Source organism: Enhydra lutris, unplaced genomic scaffold, assembly GCF_002288905.1.
Source record: "Enhydra lutris kenyoni isolate GAN:26980312 unplaced genomic scaffold, ASM228890v2 scaffoldscaffold1, whole genome shotgun sequence".
Lineage (NCBI taxonomy): Eukaryota > Metazoa > Chordata > Mammalia > Carnivora > Mustelidae > Enhydra > Enhydra lutris.
Genome location: NW_019154085.1, coordinates 99,756,751 through 99,780,455, shown reverse-complemented (window position 1 = coordinate 99,780,455; position 23,705 = coordinate 99,756,751). Strand labels below are relative to the sequence as shown.

Sequence of the window (23,705 nt, the reverse complement as noted above, 5' to 3'; positions counted from 1 at the left end):
GTCCATCAACAGATGAATGCATAAAGTATAATTTTTAAAGGCTAATGATGGTCAAAGGTTAACCTACCTATGAAACAATAAAAATCAAAAGAAAAAAAAAAAGAGAGAAGTGTGATATGTTACAGGCAGCTAATCTTCTGAATATATAGAGTTGGTGATTCCTGATTGAAATAACTGACCCAATACAGACATATCATTTGAAACCAGGTTCGTTCAAAAGCTAGAATCATACCTCTGCAGCCAAGACAGTGTATTTGTTATATTACAAAAGCCTAACCTTTCAAGGTCATAGCAGATAACATTTTTTCTTCCAATATTCTTGTTATACTAAGTATAATGAAATCTTATCTCCTTCAGAATTACACACATAAATCGAAAATTTAAGCAAAAAGCATTGCATTGATAGGTAGAGGACTGAGATACTTTCCTACTCAGTGTAATTGGTAGCTTATTTAACTTTTGATTCCTTTCTTAATACATCAAAATGTTATTCATCTGTGGCAACAATACTTTTTTTTAAGGCAAAATAAATACTATGAACTCATCTTCTTCATATTTCTTTTGGTAATTCTGATGCACTATTGGCCTTCATGGGCATAAACATCATTAATTAAAAAAAAATAAAAACCTTTACATCATAAACAGTAATGTCAGCACTTCTAACTTACTGACCACATAAATAATAGTTGCATGGCAAAGGTAACCAATACCAAAGACTTGAGGAAATGTATTCTTATAAAAAGACTGAAAGAATTCTAATTTCTCTCTAGGCATAAACTTTAAGTGTTGTTTTGTTTTGTTTAATTTTATGGATGAATCTTAATGCCAGTAAAATTCAGATCAAAACTGGTTTAGCTTTTTGGTGTTTCGGTGTTTTGTTTTGTTTTTTTTCCTCCTCAGAATAACTAGCCTAGAAAGAAATCTGCATGTAATAGAAACATGATAAAAAAAAAATAGCAATTTAGGAGGCTGGCAATTGCAAGGAAATGAAAAACACAGTGAGATATGTCAAGCACTGCAGTATAAATAATTGAAAAAATATGCAGTTTTTCAGATTAAATAAACTATCCTTCCTTTTTTTTTTTTTTTTTTTTTGATGTTCACCACAATACCATTTAGCACTCCAGTTTGAGGCATCTAAGTAACTATTTAAGCAGTATTTACCAAAAGTAGTTTCATAAAGAAGCAAGCCTTTGAGCCCCACAAAACACATTTTCTAGTATTTGATGTGCTCTGTGGAGTGTTCCAGATTTTAAAATGTCTTCTGCAAAAAAAGCAGGTATGTGAAATCAATACAAAGGAAAGAGTAGCCAGGATCCAAGATGTTATCAGAGACGTGACAATGATGAGACCACCTGAAGAATAATGTATAGGAAAAGAAGGAAGAAGGAAGGAAGTGCAGGGGGCTGCCACTCTCAGACTTGGCTGAAATTCATTAGTTGGCCTAAGGCTGGAGTCCACACATGCCAAATCCTAAGATAGTTGCTGCCCATTCTCCCCTTCTCAGTCCCATCGCCACGGGGATAGGCAGCATTATAAATGTGCCAATTAAACAGGATCCTTTCTTTGGTTTTCAGGATTCTTTATTAACATACTCAAATTTTTCCTGATTGGAACTTACCATATATAATTTAGTATGCAGTTTTGTTAGTGTTTTTTAATCTTTGTAAAGCACAAAAACTATGATCTTCACTTCCGGAAATTATTTCAGGAGAAAAACATGTTAGATCAGGATATAGAAACACTGTCCAAAAAAGTCTGACCAACTTTAGAATTTGTTTTGTCAGAGGTGTATACTTTGGTCTATAAACTTTGAGTGGGCTCTTCAGAGAACCCGTGTTAGCGCCCCCTGAAGGTCATTAGAGGAAAACAGAGTGATCCCTGACTGACTAAATCATGTCAGTGGTTTTTTCTTAACACTTGGGATCCCAAGTCACTTAGCAGCACACAAAAGACCATCTTTTCATGATTTTGTCTCCTTCTGATCTCCAGATTCATTTTTCAATCTTTCCTCATGTGTTTTCACTAGCTCCAGCTAGAGTGGCCTGCAGAATCTCCAAAAGCGCCAGCCCTTTCATAGCCTGATGCCCTTGAATGTAGCACTATATCTTCCTCGAAGGTCTATTCTTTGATTTTTTTTATCTGAAAAATTTCTACCAACCTAGAAAGACTCACATCAGGACTCAGCTCCTTCCTGTATCCCACATCTGGGTGAAATGCCTATTTCCTGATCTCTCAACAGCACATATATCTGGTGCTTTCATAATGCTTACCAAACCATACTTTATTAACTAATTAACTCATCTGTTTCTCCACTGAATTTTGGAAAAACCTGCTTCTCTCATCTCTGTACCCTCAGTACACATCAGACCCTCAGACACATCAGAGAAACGCAAGGAAGGAAAGTATTTCACAGGAGTTTTTCCACTATTTTGTGTAGGTCAGAAATAATCTCTTGTGCCCAGCACCATTTTTATTCAGACAACGATTAAAGCTCCACTCAGGGTGTTACGTTATGGATCTGTTCTGATGCTGCCTCATAACATCTAATTGTTCGATTTGTCTGTCTAGTTATTGGCAGCCTGCTGGGTGTTAGGAGGGAAACTCACAGCTATTTTAAGAGCTACTTATTGAGTCAGCCCTGAAAGTTTTGTTTATCATTTTCTGTATTCTGCTTCCTTTTATATTCCTTGGGACCACTCAAAAGCATTTAAAGCCATCTTCCAATTTATTTTTCCAATGTATATTTCCAGCTGAGTTCTTTTTTATTACTTCCTAGTTCGTCTTGCAGAATTCTCAGACGGGCTTTGAGAAGAGTTCACATCACATTATTTCAGCTTCTTAGCTGTTTATAACATTATACTGAGGAATGCAACAGGAGGGAGAAGAAAGTCAGATTCTCTTTGAGAGGTTAGACAGGACTGCATAGCAATTAGACTAAACGGAAGAAAAGACGTAGAAGCAGAGATATCCAGTTAGATTCTTGATCTAATGTTTAGGGCTTCCTCCAAAGCTGCCGTTTGAGAGGAGAAAATCTCTGTTAGGAATTTATCCTGACTTCAATAACGTGCCAAGCCATGGAATTAAAACTAGGAAAGGAGTTGATACAGAAAACGCAAATAAAAGCAGTGACTCAGAGGAGGTGTAGCAGCTGCTTCTTGGATTCTTCTGCTGTGCTTAGAAAGGGGAGAATCAACCTTCAAGTAAGAGGAAGTGGCAGCTAGCATAGTGCTATTTCTGAGCCCCCAAACTGGTACTATTTGCTTTTCTGTCATTGTGGGGCTGTAACCCATATGGATGTGCAATAGAGGAGAACTGGTCACATTAGGGAAAAGAGAAAATACGTGCATTTCCTTATTAGAAGACTTCTTAGGGCACTTCCCTTGAGTTTTGAATCCCTTAGAGGGGTTCTGGCAAGTGGTCATGCAGTTCCCAAGCAGTGGCATGCTGAGAAGCACTAAGTTGGCTTTTGGACTTCTGCAGATTTGGCTAATAAGGAGACAATGGATTTAAACCATTTATTATTCCCATCACAAGTGGGCAACATAAACTCCATGCTTTCCTGGGTCCCCCTTTCCTCCCAGGTTCCATGCAGGTGATGAGTGATGACCCAGTTGTCTGTGTTACCTCAGAGAAACACTGAGTTTAGAAAATCTCCAGTCTTATGATAGAACTGCCAGTAAACCCAACTATCCTCCCTTATATCTTCTCCATCAACAGATGAATGGATAAAGAAGATGTGGGATATATACACAGTGGGATATTACTCAGCCATCAGAAAGGGTGAACACTTAGCATTTGCATCTATGTGGATGGAACTGGAGGGGATTAGGCTGAGTGAAATAAGTCAATATATGCATATGTGAGTTTACAAATTTTAATAACGTATGGTTTCATTCATAGGTGGAATATAAGAAACAGAGAGGAGGATCATAGGGCAAGGGAAGGAAAACTGAATGAGAAGTAATCAGAGAGGGAGAAAAACCATGAGAGACTTAACTGTTAGAAACAAACTGATGGTTGCTGGAGAGTAGGTGGGTGGGGGGATGGGGTAATTGGGTGATGGGCATTAAGAAGGGCATGTGATTTGATGAGCACTGGGTGTTATATGCAACTGATGGATTGCTGAACTCTGCATCTGAAACTAATGATGTACTACCTGTTGGCTAGTTGAATATAAATTTTAAAAAGTAACATTACCTTTATTAACCAGAAATATAAACAAATCTCTTCAGGGAGGAGAGGAAGCTTTTCTACTTTACTCTCTTGGAATGTCTCCTTATATAAATATTCTCAAATTGACATTCTTGAATTCTTAAAATCTTTTGCTCAGAAGACAGTATGAAGATCTGAAAGATGTAGAGAGAATTGTCTCCCAACAGGGATATAATATGTAGTATTTTCCAAATTCATGTAAATCACTAAAATTATCCTTCTTTCTTTTATTTTTTTTTCCATAAGCATTTTCTCCAGTAAGTGCTCTTTAGCATGTTCTTTGAAATATATGGGTGGAGGGATTGCACAAAGGGCTCAGAATCAGATAACTTGGTTTAAAGGACAACTTAAGACATTCTAGTTATGTGATCTTGAGCAAGTTTCATAAGTCATATGAACTTCAATGTTGAGGAAAGTGACAAAAAACTGAAACATTGTGACAAAGTCTATGAATATGATATACCCAATAAAATGTCAAAATAGCCAAAAAGAACTGTTTGTGTTCGTTCCTCTGCTTGACTGCTTTTTTAAAAAAATCCTTTTTGTTTCTAAAGTATCTTTATTTTCTCAGAGTTTTATGTACTTATTCATTTTCAGAGAGTTCTTCAAATTTTTCCAAAAACATCCTGTAAGAAACAGTATTTACTCTCTACAAAGTCAGAAATTGAGTCGTGTCTCTTTTTCTTTCCCTTTTTAATACAAATTTCACTCATTTTTAATGATATGGATTTTTTTTTCTCTCAAATGAGATTAAAAATACAATTTTGGCAAATCACATTATTACCCTAAGTTAAATAATTAGATTTCCGGGTACAGTCAGTGTATCTTACTTAAATCAGGTTTCCCAGAAGCAGGGCCTGAAAAGAAGGGAGATGAGTAAGTAGGACATGAGTAAGCTCTGAAGACAACCAGTAAGGAATGGAGGGAACTGGAATATGGCCAGATTAGAAGCTCAACGAAGACCTGGTTTGGCTGCCAACTAGTATCATTAAGCTTCTTCCCACAGGGAACTCTGGAGCTTAGGTAGGTAGTGCCACCTGATTTATCTCACCTCCAGGTAAGGAGCTGGCCTTTTGCTTGTAGTATCAGGTGGATGGGGGCTGCAGGATACCTTTGGAGGGGAGGGTATGCTCTCCCAGCTACTTCCCTATAGGCTAAGGACAACTCCTAAAGGAAGGAAGCAACTGCCCACCATTAGCAAAGAGGTAAAAAGGACCTGAGTGGGCCAGCAACATATTCTCTTGTAGGTGGAGACCAAGAAGAAAGACTTCAGTAGCAGCAGCATTAATGTAAGAGAGTGGATCACTCAGAAAACAGTGATGATAGTACAGATGGAGCTAGGTGGGTGGACGTAGGATTTTTAAAATAACGAGTGTTAAAGCTAAGAACTACCAATCACCTCTCTCTCTGTTGGTGTCTCTTCCTTCTATTTGATCCCAAATATTATTTCTCCTTTTCAAATTCTTCCATCTGCTTCGATTCCCATAAATCTCTTAGTTGCTAACTATTTTGCCTGGCACTTTGACTTTGTGCTTTATTCTGACACTCCAGTTGGCAATTCCCCAGGTCCTGTCTATCACACCGCCTTTAGAAATCTCACCTGATGCTCTTGATCTCAACTTATTTCCCTGGCCTCTGACCTAAGACTACCTAAACATTTATAAATCTCTGGTGCTCTGCTTTTCTGGTCCAAATTGCCTGCCTTGTCCCCACAACCTTCTAGCTGTGAAGTAGGATAGACAGAGCTACTTTCAGGCGAGGACCCAAATAACTTTGCAGAGAATCTTGTGCCACTAGTGGCATTCAGAGATAGCAGGAAGAGAAGCTGTAGATAAAACTAAAAAGCTTTTTTTTTTTTTTAAGATTTACATATCAATGGTCTGGAGCTATTTACTGTAGAAACAAAGATATATGGTGAGTTTTACTGTCTGTAGTATAAAAATATTTCATTGTCTTGTTTCTATGGTATTAACTATTCCCTAATGAAGGATACCAATGCCATCAGGTACATCTAAGAACAGTCATTTTCTTGTCTAATCAAGTCACAAACAGTTTGACCATAACCCAAATGGCTAATTCACAAATGTTTTGGTGTTTAGTATGGAAGGCATTAATTATCTGGAAGTTTTACTTTTCTGGGTGATTCCCTCTTTCTCCTAAATGAGATCAATATATACAGTTACTGTAATAAAAGTTTGATTAAGTAGAACACTTGGAAAGTGGTCTTTTCGATAACTTCGAAATTAACCCAATTTGTCTCAATAGTCCTGGTGAAACTCCTTTGAAAATGCATTAGTGCATTTCTTGTCTTGCAAATGGAGCCTTTGAAAATAATTGACTTTTTGTTTTATAACTGAAAATCTTACTGGACCACAAGGTTATCTGAACATCAATTTTCACTTAACTAGATTACAGATATGAAAGGGATAGGAGGTTGCTTTGAATGCTTTTTGAAATTTTTTTTGAATTCTAATGAAACTTTATTTTCCTATCCTTTATGTCATTTTCTGACAAGCCAAGTGCAGACAGTGTACAGTTAATTGAGGTTCCTGCTATTTTCCAGTGTGATTAATCAAGGTTTTGCTGTAAAATAATTCATTTTTCATGTATAGAGACATCTCTAATTTAGCCTTATTTTTTACAGGGTTAGAGGGAAAATGTGAGCCCATACATTTATTTGAAATACAATTAGAATAATGGAAACATCTATATCTCTTTAGCATTAAAGACTGTAGAATGGACAATTAAAAGCTATCCTAGATTAATACTATTAAAATGTCATGAGTAATATAGGCCTGCCCATCTGATTTATCATTCATCATTACTATATAACTTACTCAGAAGCCATATAATGAGGAGGGATGCTAAATGAACACAGCTATGAATTCTTAAGTAGAGGAGGACAAAACCTCAGATTTGCTTCTCAGAAGGACTTCAACTGTTTAACATGTGATTCACAGAGATGGTAGCTTGCAGATCAGTTCAGCATATGCTGTGTCTACAGCACTTGCAGAAGTGGGGATGGCCAGGCACAGGGTTTACAATCTTATGAAGGCGTTGTTTGGTAGAAAGTGTGCAAGGTCGAACTGGCTGCACAGATCACAGTGGCAACTGCTTTAACTGATTTATTTCAGGCAAGAGTTCTGGTACTTACCAGAGACTCAGTTGTGTGAATTGGCAGAGGTCTGGATCGAAAGCTAATCAATAGAAATGACTCCTCTTGAAGGACACATGCAGAAAACCATCAAGGCTCTGGAGTCAGGCCACACTGAGAACCATGCATAACACAGAAGGGGACCCAAACCTGCAAGCCCAGCTGCTTAGATTTTATTCTGTAAGATCTCTGGGACTCTATGGAAAGGGTCCCTGTAAAACCTAAATGGGTGTGTGCACTGAGGAGGGGATTATCCGCTATCGACCAACCATATTTCAACCAAAGTGACCCCACCGTTCCCAAGCCTGGCCACACAGCAACACCTAGAAAAAACTTGTTAGAGCAGAAAGCTGAGTCCCCATCCTCAGATCCGCTGATTTGGGAGATCTAGGGTGGGTTGTGAAAATTTGCATTTCTAACAAGTTTCAAGATGCTGTTGGTCTGAGGGTCACACCTTAAGAACTATCGAATTCTATTGTATGTCAGGTCCCTTAGTAAGAGCTCATCTGAAGAAAGCATTCCAAAGCTAAAGGGATGTAAACATAAGTGAAAAATGTTGAAAGTACTTAAAAAATTAAAAGTCCCCCTGGCATACCTGTTTTCCCTATTTATACCCTTTCCCCTGAGGTTTCTGATAACTGCACACTTCTGACTGCCCCACTGTGCAAACTTTATTCATCCTTATTTACTTGTGTCCTTCTTCCCTCTTTCCCTTCTCCATGTATTGAAGACAATATACAATAGACCCCAGGCCAGGTGCTATGCATTCTAATATAACTAAGCCTTTGAGACGCTCACAATCTGATATGTATACACACTTAATGACTAGTGTGAGAAGTACTTCAGCAGAACTTTCCTCATACTGTTTTGCCAAGGAACAATTAATTTTTCCTAGAAGTGTGAATAAATGTTTGACTTAAGAGATAATCCTGGAACTTATTCTTAAATGATGAGTCAAATGTTCTTAGGAAAAAAAAACAAAAAAAACAAAAAACAGTGGTGTTTCAGGAAAAAAAAAAGACATCATAAGAATATGCTTAGAAATTTCTGAAGATCTGACAGTTGGGGGTGGAAGGAGTTAAGGAAAGAATAGCTTGAGGCAGACATTGTGTTCTTGCCATTTCATCATCTTGGGTTGACATTTTATGAAGACTGAAGCCCTGTGAGGGCAGGGATGGTGATTTATAATCTTTCTTAAATTTGTTCCCAATTCCCAGTTGTCATTCCCTGGCCCTACTCCATCGAAATTTGGATTTATGGTCAGTGGTGGCGCTCAGACCCCAGAGTTTTGATGACGTTCCCAGGGTCACTCTCAGGCATCCCGAGCTGAGAGCCACTGTGAAATCGGCTCTGACTCGGAGCTGTTTTTGAAGCACCCCTATCAGGTGACAAATACGGAGGTCTGAACTGAGGTGGTTGTGAAATTCTCTCACCTACGTGTAAATACTTTTTTTTCCCCTCCTATTTACATGCATGTGTTTCTAGCTTTGACTATTGCTAACAAAACACCCTTGGATCATGACCCTGATTTTCTAAGATCTACAAAGTCCTTCACACGGAAGCATTCCTGGTCAATTCTTCAGATCCCCAGTCGTGCTAGACACCTCCCTCTGCCTTTTCCTGAACCAACACACCTCCGTATCTTGTAGGTGATACCTCCCTTGTCACAATTCTTCCTCCCACCAGAGGTTTCTTTCTTCCCTCCTTGCGTCCTCAGAGCCTATTCTAACTCCTGCCACATGGGGCAAATATGCAATAAATATTGACTTCAATTGGTGTTACGAGGGGGAAGATGGCCCACAAAAGATGGTAAGAATACAGTTGGAAAATAAAAGAAATGGTAAAGAATACATGCTGTGACAACTCTCTATTGTGGCATGTATTCCTTCCAGAGCCTTGGACACCCTGTATCCCCCACCTCTGCTTCCTGTGCCTTGTGGCTCCCTTGTCTGACAACGGGCACCGCTCACTCTGCAGTCTGGGCTCAGAAGGGAGGAGAAGACCTGGAGATTCTAGCTCAGAAGAGACTCCTCATCCCTAACACACACACACACACACACACACACACACACACACACACACACACACACAGAGTTTTCCCCACGTGCGAAATCTTACTTGTTTTCTTCACCGCACTTAATATAGCCTATCATTTGTTTCCTTATTTACTGTCTTTCTTTCACTGTAAAGGCCAAAAGGTCAAAAACTAATCCATGTTAATCACAAATATTGTAACCTGTCTCCTAATTCAGTGCTGGGTATCCAAAGGAGGGGATTCAGTAAATATTTGTGGGATAAACGAATGAATGAATGAATAAGAAAAAAAAAAAGAATACCAATATATATTTGTTTCCCAGTCCTGCTAATTAAAATATTTTGCCAATATATTTATTTAAATAATTTAGTACCTTATCAACAAAAACAATCCATTAGTCCCACTGGATCATTAAAAACGATAAATCTGCATTAAATGACCTAATCCAAACTGAAACAGTCACCTCGATGTTTTTACCGAGTTGTTATTCTATCCCAATCTTTCTTTTTTTTCTTTGCAAAATAATTTGTGCACTTTACTAACATGAAATTTAACTAAATACAGTCACTTTGTTTGCAAGACTATTTATTTTGCATGCAAATCAAACCCCAGTTTATATTCGAAAACCATGTTTTCATTTGCTATTTTATTTCATAATCTCATGCAGGTGTTGTTCTTATCCACAGGATACTCAGAGTCTGGTTAATTGTTGTTAATTGTTTCATAATCATTCCTGAGAAAAATCGATGATAGAAATGTCACCTCTGCACACTGGAGCAGGCTATCTTGGCCTCAAACAGACTTTTCTAACCCAGGCTACAAATCACAATTACCTGGGGAACTTTTAAAACAAATACAGATGCCAGGCTCCACTCTCTGAGATTTGAATTTCATTGGTTTCGGGTGGAGCAGGGGATTTCTACTATTTTTAATGCTCCCAGGTGATGTGAATGTGCAGCCAAGGTTGAGAATCAATGACTTAAAGAAAGAATAATAACTCTGCTCCAGCAGACAATGGACAGCTTGCTCTCCAGATTTTGAGGGTTGTTCTGATGTGCAAATCAATCGAAACATCACACATGAAAGGCAGAGAAATTACTGCTACTTGTGCTCTCTGTGCTGGTACCTTGAATAGGCAATGCATATAAAAGACTCGACCTGGGGAGCTGCTACGTCTAGTGATTGGCTCAGAAAGGGAACTGGTTGTGAGCCAAATGAATGGCTACCCCATCCAAGTCTGGCATCCTGTCTCTCTGCCCTGGAAGCTCTGTGGCTCAGCCTCTGCCCATGTTGCTCTCCATTCCTCTAACAACCCTACAACATCCCTCTCTTCTGCTGTTAACAGCCTGCCTTTCCTCCTGGCACCACCCAAAGCCACGATGCCCTAGTTGAAGTGCTACAGGATTGCTCTAGCTCCCTTCCCCATCTCGTAGTCTGAACTGTAATTGTTTCTCAAAAAAGTCTTGACCTGAGGGGTACCTGGGTGGCTCAGTGGGTTAAAGCCTCTGCCTTCAGCTCGGGTCATGATCCCAGGGTCCTGGGAGCAAGCCCCGCATCGGGCTCTCTGCTTAGCAGGGAGCCTGCTTCCTCCTCCTCCCTCTCTCTGCCTGCCTCTGCCTACTTGTGATCTCTGTCTGTCAAATAAATAAATAAAATCTTTAAAAAAAAATCTTGACCTGAGAAACTACCTATGTTCTAAGCATTCCACTAGACATTCCACACTATTTCTTTTAGTCTTTGTACTAATCTCTTTTTACCCTCTCTACACATACCTAACATCTTCACATTTGTGCCCTTTTCCCTAAGATTACAAATTCTTCAAGGTCAAGTATAATATGAAATATTTCATTGTATTAAGTCCCAAGGCTAAGGGATGGAGAAGAAAGGAAGAGAAGGAAAATTCCCCTATAGAGTCCCTCCCAGAGATAACGTTGTATCTTGTTTAACTTTCACAGGAGTCTTGGGTAATTTATCCCACTATCTCCGTTGTATACATTGTATACATATAAAAACTGATGCTCAGAGAGATTAAGTAACTGGATTAAGAAAGCATAAAATCTGAACTCAATTTAGTGACTAGTTAAAATCCCCAGGGTGGGGAGGAGAACATTAACTTGATGTCTGAGGTGAGAGTGGGTTGGCAAACTTGAGACTTAGTTTTTTGCGGAGAAGAAGGGAGAAACTACTAATAAATCACCCACTCCTTTTTCCAGAAGGACTTCCATTTGTTCATCATTCCTGGTCTCTTTCTATTCCTTCATAAAATACACTTTCTTCGGGAGTGATGAGTGATTCACCTAATTGATGGGCTTAACCAAAGGAACTGAATTTGCTCACCCCCGTCTTCTTGTCATTTTCATCAGCCGCTAGCTGCCTGCAGGGAGCACGCATCCCGCCCTGCTCCTTCATGCCATCAGTTTCCTAGAGGCAGGTGCTCATAAGGGGACGTGCGTGGGGTTCAGTGCTGCCTGTGAATGGGTGCACTCTTCTCTCGAGCTCTGGGGTTCAGCCTCAAGAACTTCATAGCTGACTTAATGTCACTTTCACCACCATCAGCTTCATCAACAAAAGTAACATTGTTTCCTGTCTTTTAACTTTTCTGTCTTTTCTGAATTGGTAGAAAAAAAAAAGGAAGCAAGTGAAAGAAAGGTGTCCTTTAATTTGATCCTTTAAAACAGTGGCTCTCTAAGTGCAATCTGGGACCAACAGCTTTAGTAGCGCCTGGGAACCATGCAGAAGTCCGAGCTCTTTGGCTCCGTCCCAGACAAACAATCTGTGCTTTGCCTACCCTCCAAGAATAGGAGAAGCACTGCTATGGACAGGGTCTTGAGTGCCGTCTCTTTCGGCTCTGAGACAGCAGGCTCAGCAGCGTTCTTGTCTGGGCAGCTCCAGGCAACAGTTCCAGTCTGTGATCAGGTCCAAGTGGGTCTAGGATGGCTGCTGAGCAGGCAGTGATGGTACAGACTGAGAAATGACGGTGGCTAGAGATATGTCATCTATCAGGTCTTTCTTCCAAGCTTTGATCAGAGCAGTTGCCAGATTTTACAGCATTTTGCTTCATTTTCTTGTTCTTTTCTATTGCTGTAGTATTTCAGTGTCTAAAAGGTTGGGAGTCTTTCCCTTTCTCTCTATTTTACAGATAGCTGGAAAGTAAGATTATTATCGTTCCATTGTCATCCCTGGATACACTGCCAGCAGAGGAGGAGGGGGGGAGCACTTCTTCCGGGGAAGGGGCAGCAACCTGTCCTTCTGAGAAGCAACAGCTGAATTCAGTTGGGAGTGGCACAGTCTAAGGCAGTGGTTCTCAAAGTGTGGGCCCCAACCAGTAGTATCGTCTGGGCACATATTAGAAAGGCAGGTTCCTGGCCCTACCCCAGAGTGCTGAATCACAAACTCGGGAACAGGAACCAACAGTTGGGGTTTGGGCAAGCCTAAAAGGCACGCTAATGTGTGAGAGCCCCTGCTGGGGCCTCATGGCTCATTGAGTGGTCTGGCCCAAGAGCAAAAGCATAACCTGGGAGCTTAGAAATTCAGATCTCAGGCCTCATGCCAGACCTCTTGACCTATTCACAATCTGCATTTTAACAAAAATCCCCAGGTAACTGGTGAGCACATTAAAGTTTTAGAAGCACTGGCACGAGTCAAGGATGCTAATGCTGTATCAAGGAACCAGAGCAGTGAACGGGATTTTAATGAGGTTTTTATCCCAAGCTACAAACATGTAAGTTACTCTCTAAGGAGTGAGGAAATGCATGAAAATGCAGAGAGAGCTGGCTGTGTGGAAACTGAAAATTCTGAGGTGCCTGTTTCAGTCTGGATGCTCTTGGGACCTCAGGCTAATTCCATTCGTTAATGCCCCTCCCCTGTGTAACTCACTTGGGCCTAGACAACTGTCAGGGGCTACTGTACCTCATTCCACTACAGGAACCTGCACAGGCCACCTCTGTAGATCCGCCTTAAACTTCCAACCAAGCTTCTTTTGGAATTCTTCTCACAGCAGGGCAGGCCCCCCTAGATGTCCACAGAAGGTCATTTCTCAGCCCAAACAGGTAGCGGCCTGGGATCAATAAGGACCAAATCAACACTGAGCATTTAAACAGGTGACTGGAGTGTGAATAAGTAGTTGGAGAAATTGTAAAAAGGTCAGGTAGCAAGTACTAGCTTTGTAACTAGCAAAGGTGCTTGTACAAATTTGGCATTTCACAGAACCTGCAGGCTGAGTTTGATTAGTTATTAAAATTATGGTCAGCCAGTGGGGAGAATCATGATAATTGGTATAGGTCACAGACAGTCAAAAGTGTCTCTCCCACTGGGATGAAACCTATTAAAATTTGTTATTTAAATCTCTTTGCCATTTCCACATTCTGCTCACTTGCAAAATGACTTGTCCCAATCTTGGTCTCCAAGGAAGAATGCAAACATCTTCCATTGTTCTTTGTTTGGTGCTAATTAACATTTTCAAGAGGATTGACTTAGATGCAGTTCTGTATATCCCAAAGCAATCACTCCATTCACCTTCCAGATCATAGCTTTATCTCATTAAAGAATTAGCTTTTAATATTCAGAATGCTTAGATTATTTCAACTGGTGCTTCCAAAACTTGTAATTACACAGAAATCATCTGCAGCCTTATGCCACCAGCGCTGAGGGGAGCAAGTGCTTTTTTGAGAGGGAAATCCCTTCTTTCTCCTTTTAGTCTTGTGCTTTGGAATAATGCAACCTGTGTTTCCAGCCGGTTGGACAACATGGACTGATTCAGTAGAACAGAATTGGCATCCACAATTCGAAACCTAGCAGATACTGGGAACCATTGTGGAAGTGTCAAGAGTATTGATTCCCGGGGTGCCTGGGTGGCTCAGTCACTGAGTGTCCAACTCTTCATTTCCACTCAAGTCATGATCTTGGGGTCCTGGGAGGGAGCTCTGCTTGAGGATTCTCTCCCCTGTCTCCCTGCTGCGGGCGTGTGGGTAGTGCACATGTGTGCGCGCCCTCTCTCTCTCAAATAATAAAATAAATAAATCTTTAAAAAAATATATTGGTGCCATTCTGCCTCCAAAATATTCATTTCTATGGTCTGAAGCTGAATCCAATTACCATTTTTTTTTTTTTTTTTTAGAACAGCTTCCAAAATTCTGGTGTCATTGCGCAAATTACCCTCCTCTTCTCCACTCAGCCTCCCATGTGATGAAAACTTTGTTTTCATCGTATATTTGTCTTGGACTACTTGACTCTTGATCTTTCCAAATGGTCCTGCTATTTTTGTTACAAACTTTCCAAGCTGTTCTACCCACCCTATTTCGTTCATATATTTTAAGCATTTTTTTTCAAAAGCATATTTGATACAAAACATGGAAAAGCATAAAGGGGGAAAAACCCTAAAAAATAACAACCCTACCACCCAAGGATAATTGTTGATACCATTTTTTTTAATGTATGTGTGTCTCTACACGTTTTCTTTACCAAAATCTGTCATACTAACTATATTCCTTTGCACCTGAAAAGGTTTTCCTAACACAACGTTATTTAGAATACCCATGACAAATGATTCTTTTATCACAAGCATTTTTGAGTATCAGGCATGTGCATTCATTGTATGCACCATAATTTAGTATACTTAATCCCTTGGTTTTTGGTGTTTTTGTATTTTTAGTATTTTTGCTATGAAAAGCAATGATAGGATGAATCTTTCTCTTTATATATCGTTAACCTTGTCATTCCTAACTATTACTGATGGGTTTGTGGTCATGAGGCATAGAAGACACTGGTAAAAATAAAGTAGTCCATTCTTGCTGGAAACTGAGTCTTCAGAAAAGACATGGTTTGCATGCCAAGGTTTTCTGCTCAGAGAAGAAAATTATCATCATCCTAACTGGAGAATTTCGGATGCTCAAGGTACCTGTTTCTCATAGGCTGTACTAACTGAAAAGTATTCTTCAAGCACTTTTTGCTCCTTTATAGCAATACATCCTAAAAACCCTCCTGGTTTGGGGCCAGATTTTTGCTGGTTTCATTTTGTTTTACTTCCAATTTTTCATGGATATATACTTCCGTAAAATAGTATAAAAATGAATATCTAGAAAAAATGAAATAAAAATGACATACAAAATACAAGGCCCATTTTTTTATTACTAGTTTCAAGAGTCATAAAATTTCTTTGACAAATTGCCATAAATATTTTAAGAGCTTACTCACAAACTCTATACTCAATTTCATAGCAGGCCAGTAACTAACTGTTTACAGTTCCTCACTGATGGGCCACAATTTGAATGGTGCTGGTTTAGAGCAAGTTTCCAAGTAGATGCATTAGCTAAAAGAAATAACCCAGTGTTTGAGTGGGGGGAAAGGTTCTCTAGCAAAGGTGTAATAGAAGTGCAAAGTCGAAGGAATATTTCTTTTAACAGTGAAACAACTAAGGTAGACTATAGTCATCAAGAACAATACTAGAAGCACATCGGGCTCAGAAGTTCATGGTCCACAGTTGGAATGATGCAGAGAAGAGAGCATTTCTGCACAAGGATAAATGGAAACTCACAAAGAGGTCCATCTTCCTCTAAAAATGTTCTGTTTCTTGACCTAGCAATGGTTTTACAGATTTTCTCCTTAGAACCATTTACTAAAACATATTCATAAGCTTTATGCAATTCCATATACTTTCTAATTTAAAAATACTACATATCTGCCTATATGTTAATATTAGCTAATGTTTCTCTATCAGCACAACTGAATGCAGCTACATGATGGAAAGTGTACATTGTAGGTGACTTTGTTACATTCACATTCAAAAGCTATAGTATTTGTGTCTCAGATTCCTTCCTCTAGCCCTTAAATAAAAGATCTCATATTTACCACCTTTACAAAGGATAAACAACTGATAAAAACAAAGACAGATGAAAGACTTATTTTTTACTAGTGAAGAACATAATTTGTTATTCTTAGAGGAAAGTTGTCAGGTAAGATGCATCCTAAAGGAATAATACTGTGAGTGTGTGTCTCACATCTAAATGCCCAGGACAGGGGATAAGAAAGGACAGTCTTACCATCCTCCCTCTATCCCTGTTATTTATATTTTGGTTCCTTGAGAGAAAGAGGCAACAGTCCTTCTTCACTTAACCTTTCTTCTCAAGTGTCACAGAAGATCACTCAGAACTCAGTGTAGCCTCACTGAGAATACATACACATGTATGTATATATATAAACACCTATATGTTGTGAGAAGCCTAGGAAGTCCCCTTGTTTCAGGGATAATGTTCCATTGGTGGGTTAAACTTTGCTTTTCTCCATAAAAGCTTTGCTTTTTAACCATTTTATGCTTAAATGATGCAGGAGCATGAGGTAGCTGGAGGATAGCTGTGCCTTTCTCCATAGGATACTCATTCCCATTTTCATCTTCATCTTGTCCCCAGAAAATCCCTAGAGCAGTTTGCTTTGATTCCTTATCTAAAGTTCTAAAGCACAATGGCTCTCTTGGCTCCTCGGGGCTCTACCCATCAAATACAGAGGAAGACAGATGCTCTGGAAACCTTCTCTAGCCTTATTCTTCAGCCCACCCTCCACAGCCCTCTGGAAACCTTTCTCCTCTTTTCTGGCAACTAGCCTTGACTCCAAACACATCAAGTCCCACCCTGCAGGCTTCTCTCCCCTGAGGAGTGATTGTTCATGGCTAAATTCTGTAGCTATGGGCAGGTCACTAACCCATTTGGGGCTTAGTTCCCTCACTTCTTTGACTTATTTTTAAATTCCCTTTTAAAATTGTTAAAATATATATTGATTTTTCTGCCCTAGGAGCAGAGAAAGGGAGGGGGAAAAAAGACTGATAATGGGGTCAGAGCAAATGAATGAGTGAATTAAATGTACTTGGCTTAGCAGAAATAGAACCAAGTGGATGAAGCCAAAGAGGACCCTGCTCTTTGAACCCCTGGGACATCTGTTGAGCTATGTGTCACCATAGTTATTTTTATTGGCATTTCACAAGACATTTGGGTAAAGGATCAGAATCAGAGAAAATAGGATGAGAGAGGGAAAGAGAAAAGAATGGAGTGTGGGGAAGAGAGGCAGTTGTCCAATTTTCTTTGGTCAATTTCCTGCTGGTGGAAAACAAGGGCCCGATAAAGAAACAATAAAATGAAAATGAATTGCAAGATGACACAAAAGTAGTCAAGGAAGGGACAACAGGCACATAGTCTGGGGCTCTCTTCTCTCTTGCTGGTCACCAGGAAGAAGCCTACGGTGTTTCTAAATTGAGGGTTGCAAGTCAAGTGCTTTGAAAGTCTGGTGGCTAATACATTAATTCCCCCTTATCCACAGCTTCACTTTCTGGGTTTTCACTGACACCCACCAACCACAGTCTGGAGCAGGTGACAGTCTTAGCATATCATCAGGGAGCAGAGAGCAGCCTAAGGCTACACTATTCCCTTTACTCCATCTCTTCACATAGGCATTTTATCACCTCATAGCATCATAAGAAGGGTGAGTAGGGTACACTATTTTAAGAGAGGAAGACCACTTTCATAAGACTATTATTCCAGCATACTGTTACCATTGATCAGTTACATTATTGTTGTTGTTAATCTCTTTCTGTGCCTAATTTATAAAGTAAACTCTAGCCTAGGTATGTATATAGAGGGGAAAAACAGTATATGTCCTACCTATCTGTGGTTTCACACATCCACTGGGAGTCTTGGAACCCATCCTCTGCAGGTAAGGGGTGGGGGGCTACTGGATAAATAAATGAAGCTGGCACAGCGTGACACAGGAAGGAATGACAGGAACTGTGTGAACAGAAGAGCCCATTTCCCACATGAAGGGGCAGTCACCACTCAGCTCCAGAGGACTTCTAAACCAGTAGGTCAGCCAGCCCAGTGCTGCCAGCTCTTCTCATATTTCAAGAGAAACCACATATCAGGACTTGTATTTAAATTGTCCTGGTTTTCAAAACATTCTCTAGTTGCCACGAACACTTGTTTTTTGTCTCTAATTCTAAGGAATAAAGGAAAGAAGTCAAGAAATGGAAATTAACTCTCACATTACTTCTCCTTTGGCCCAGTGAATATTGCCTTATTCTATTTTCATGTTTTTTATATATGGACATGTGCTTATGGAGATTTAGAAATCCCTGAAGGGCAGTCATCAAGCCATTAATATCTTTATGCTCTATATGCAATTCATCTATGTAGACCAGAGTTCAGGTTTGATTAAAAACTTCCATGACTGAATTAAAATAATCTGATAATGCAATCCTCTTATTTTTTTCTAGTGCAGCAAAAAAAATCTGTCATTACATAGGTTTAAGTGGCCGCCTTTTGTCAATAAAGTAGCAAATGATGTTGTGAAGCAGACATATCCTCCTTCCAAGTGTTTCTTTTAAAAATGCCAGTTCCCAAGCCTCTAATTAAAGTCTTCGAAATTTCAGAAATGATTTCCAATATACCCCCAAAAGGAATAGCAATGTGGTTCCAAGAGCTAATCCAGTTTCTGAGATTTACCTTAATATCATCATATTCCTGATCAGGAGTCAGGAATATGTTTTGAGTAAATGCCCAGAAAGTGAGTATTTTAGGTTTTGCAGCTCTATGATTGAGCCACTCAACTCTGGCCTTGTAGGACCAAAGCACCCATAGATTAAAAACAAAACAAAACAAACAAACAAAAGAAATCAAACTAATAAGAGTAACTGTCCCAATATAATTTTACAGAAACAGGCAGCAAGCAGCATTTGGCCAGTGGGTCATACTTCATCTACCCTCCCCTACAGGAAAAATTTTTCTTAGCCTGCGTTCTCTGGATAACTGCTTCTATTTCAAATTTATTCTCCAGTGTCAACAGTTTTCTTTATTTAGCATTTTCTCCTGCTCCTACTTAGAATTGCCCCTTTCCTGATTATCATGTACCAGTCCTAGGACAGGTCATTCCTATTGCAAATCATGACTCCTTCCAATGACAAGTTCAACTACAATTCAGTTTTCACTGATTTTGTCTCTCATTTGATTGTTGAAAATAGCTTCCAATTTGGTCTCTCTTTCTGCTTCAGTATAGTCTACTTAGATATACTTATTTTTTTTCTTTTCTTTTCTTTTTTTTTTTTTTAACAATTGAAGCTATAATTTGTCACTCTTTGTTCAGACATTGTCTATGACTCCCTGTTGCTCATAAAAATAATGTTCAAACTCCTCAGCAAGGCATAACTCCCATCAGACCTTTCCAGCTATGTGCATATCCAGTCAATGATCTTTAGGCGTCCTACACTGAGTCAAGCCAGGGTCTTTACACTGTTCTGTACATTGGTTGTGCCAATCCCTCTATGGATCCTGACCTTGGATAAATCTCAGTCTGCTTTAAGACCAGCTCAAATGCCACCATCCCCAGGAAGTAGCTTAGGTTCTCCTCAGCCAGTGGTATCATTTCTTTCACCTAGAACCTAAAGCTTTGTGTCTTACTTCGAATACATATTACCTTCAGTCTTAAACCACATGAGGACAAGAACAAGAACCCATTACCACAAGAAACAAGACCTGGACCTGGACCAGCAACCCTGCTCGTAGGAGACATCATTATCAAAAGCTAATATTCATCAAGCACCTTCAATATGGCACTATAAAACTTCATGGTTTACATACTTGTAAGTATTAAATCATTTAATCCTTATGACCACATATTATACAATACATATTGAGCAAGCCAAGTTGACTATGTAATGTTTATTTTATGGATGAGGAAGCAGGCACAGAGAGGTTACATGGCTACTTGGTAGAACTGATAGCCAAACTCAACAGGGGGACTTGGGAACCAGCCTTTAGAGAGCCCTTAGGTGCTTCACTGGACCATCTCTCAACACATTTTTACAGGATATACATTTCACATAATTTGAAATCTATCTTGCCTTTTTTCATTTACAGAGATTGTAATAATTATACCTATGCCTTAATGACATCTTCTTGGTCAGAATTATGGTATATTTGATATCGGGTACATTTGTTCAGAAATAAGACCCCGAAGGAATAGAATTTTTTTAAGAATTACAACCTGTTCTACAGTGTTCTCCTTGATTATAACTAAAATAGTTACTTTTTTTTTTTCAAGATTTAAAAATCCCATTTTACCTGCCTTTATTCCTATTAACTTTACAAGTTAAATTAATTTTTCCATTTTCTTCTAATCTTCAGGATTTTTTTATATTAAAGCAAATTCCACTTAATATTAAAACAAAGGTCATTTCCTATTCATCTATAAACTAGCAATATAGTATTTTTCTATTCCTGGAGAGGGATGGGAAATCACTCGTAAGGATCCTAGAAGCCATGTATAAACATATGTTGGGTTTTGCCATGTCTCTAAACACAAATCTGCTGAGATTTGGGGGCAATATTAACTTACTATATTTGATATACCATGCCTTGGCATAAAGATCACAGGAAGAAGCTCAAAAAAAAAAAAAAATCCCCTTGGAGAGTCATCATGTTTGCCTTGATTTGCATGTCACTGGACTGTGTGAGTTGGATTCCAGATATTTCATCTGTGGCTAAAATAATCTTTCCTTTTGGTGGTGGCTAGATCTCTTTCTTCCTTCTTTTTCTTTTGGCCTTGGGCTGTGGATGCCTCAGACTCTCCCTTAATGCTTCAGCAGATACAAGGGAGAGTCTCAATGGGATGTTTTTGAGGAGTGAGTCTTCAGTTTCCTAGGAACACAGACCTGGTGGCTGAAAACAACAGTTTATTTTCTCAAAATTGTGGTAGATAAATGTTCAAATCAATGTGTTAGCAGAGCCATGCTCTCTGTCAAGCCTCTAGGGGAGGGTCATTCTTTGCCTCTTCCACTTCCTGGTGGCCCTAGATGTCCCTTGGCTTATGGCAACATCACTCCCACCTCAGTCTTCACATGACCATCTCCCCACCATGTATCTCCATCTTCACATGTTGCTCTCCTCCCTCCTTAAGAATGCTAGGCACAGCCTAATGACCTCATTTGAACTTGACTGTATCTGTGAAAACTGTATTTCCCAAAAGGATCTCATTCACAGTTATGGAGAACTAGGATTTCAACATAACTTTTTTTTTCCCCCCCAGGGTGTTGGAGATATAATTTAACAGATAATAAGGGGTTAGACTCCTTTCCTCTCTTGCTTCTTGCCCCTATAGGACAACATGAGGGACAGAAAGAGGATAGACTGTTCCCCAGGAATTTTAAGCAAGACACTCTAGTCTTTACAACTCCTTCCTCTTTAACACTCTCTCTTACTGCCTTCAGCCCCAGTGCTGCTCTCTATTGGTGCATCTTTTCCAGCCTTTGCTACTGCCAAAAAACTGTGGACTCCCAGGATAACTATGGAAAAACATGCAGGTTATTCTTATTCCTTCTGATAACCAGATACTTCTCTATTGTGCTAGGGTCGGGGGGGTGCGGGGACAGTTACTGATGCCTGGGAAGAAGCTTCTGTTGGTATAGAGGAGTACAGGCTTTTGTAATATAGGAAAACTAGATTTTTATCCAAATCCTTTATTTATGAGCTCAATAATTCTTGCCTATTTGAGCTTCAAGTTCTTTCTAACATAAAAATGAAGATTAAATGATCTTACAGATTATTGTAATGATAAAAATGCCACAATATATTAAGTATCTTGTGTCCATGTGTTCTTTAGCAAATTAGTTTTTCAATTTGTAACTCTGGACAAATTTCCCAAATTCAAATTGTGCAAGATAATCAGATTCTACAGTGTCATGAAGTCTATGGTTCAGATATAAGATATGCTGAAGAAACCTGTCCATGAAGGAAATGGATCCCACATTTAAACAACTGACCTAGGATGAAACTTTGGGAAGACAACATGTTCTCTCCTTTGATAAAGGTTCTAATTAATTATGGCAAGACCATTGCTATAGTCTGTCTGTTCCTTTAACATCATGCTTTCAAGACATGTTGTATTTTCCTTAGATTTATCATATGGATTATTTGGCTGTAGGTAACAGAAATACATTTTGCCTTAGAATGAAACATAAATGTCTTAGATGGCAGGGAGTAGCCTGCAGAACCAGAGGAACTGTTGAACAACCTGATCATAGAAATGATAGGAACATGGTATCTCTGAAAAGCTAGTCAGCAAGAACAGGTGTACATCTAAACATTCATTCATGAATGAATAATCTAGTGCCATTTGGGCTATATTTTTGAGAAGAGAAGTTCTGTCCGAGCTAGCACTTTCCGTCACTTATCCTAAGAACACAAGGCCCTTAGTTAGATCGTCTTAATAGGACCACATGCACTAGAGAAGAAGTTCAACAAAAGACAACCCAAGTGTTGTCACTAGAGGAATTTAAATGAATGCTTGGCAGGTAAAACTGACAGATAGCTACTGGGTTGTAATTTTAAGAAGAGATGTACCTTTACTTTCAATTGTCATTCATATGATTAATCAATTGCATCCGCTGAACGAATGATGACTTGGCTTGTTCCCAAAAGGACTTGGAAACAGGTGGACAAGGTAGGGAAAGGGATGTTTGGAAAGAAAGACTCCTACACCTAAATCACTCAAAGAATTTCTCTGTGAAAATTCCTTCATTTTGATTAGTGTTTATTTTCCAAACATGTCAAAAACATTCTACAGCATGGTAACCATTTGTCAGATGTTGACGAAGGATTACGTTATTTTGATGTTTTCATACTGCTTCAAACTAAGATAGTGAAACCTCACACTAGGAAAGAGGGAAGCCAACCTGGAGAAGAGTAGGAGGGGAGGCTGTGTTTTCAAGGATGGGTACCCTGGGAGAACCTTGTCTTGTGTTAGGATAGGTGAGGTCTGCAGGGGTGGGCTCCTGGGCTTCCACAAGGCACCTTGAGCATCTCACACATACAGAAGAACAGACTCAAAGTGGAGAAGAGAGTCTGTGCCTCCTCATCAGAGGTCAAGTCAAGCATGTATATTTCATGGGCAGAGAATTCACTGAAAGAGCCAGGGTCTAGGCAGTTACCTGTCCGTCTCCTTTTCCTTAGACCTTAGTCTGGCTTGCTTGATCTACCCCACATTTCTGCCCTTTTCCACTTTACAGATAGGGAAACTGGGGTTCAAAATACTAACTCAGCTCTAAGTTCATACACCTAAGCAGTAGTTGAATAGGATTCTAGAACAGAACATCTAGCTCAAGTTCCCCTTTTAACCTCGTGCTATATGGTCACACCATTTCCCAGCCTTCATTTTCTCCACAAGGGGTGAAACCATTTGCCACTTCTTAAGATAGTTCAGCAACCAGCTGAGAAGCTATGTGCACGGGGGCGTACCATAGCAGTGAGAGGGCGAGCTGTGGGTAAGAGC

General features: G+C 39.5%; 1 protein-coding gene across 1 annotated transcript in view; it reads right to left on the bottom strand.

Annotated features, from left to right (window-relative positions):
* LOC111155763 (dipeptidyl peptidase like 10) overlaps nt 1-23,705 on the bottom strand; it is a 1,348,454-nt gene that overhangs the window by 1,000,977 nt on the left and 323,772 nt on the right. The window lies entirely within an intron of this gene.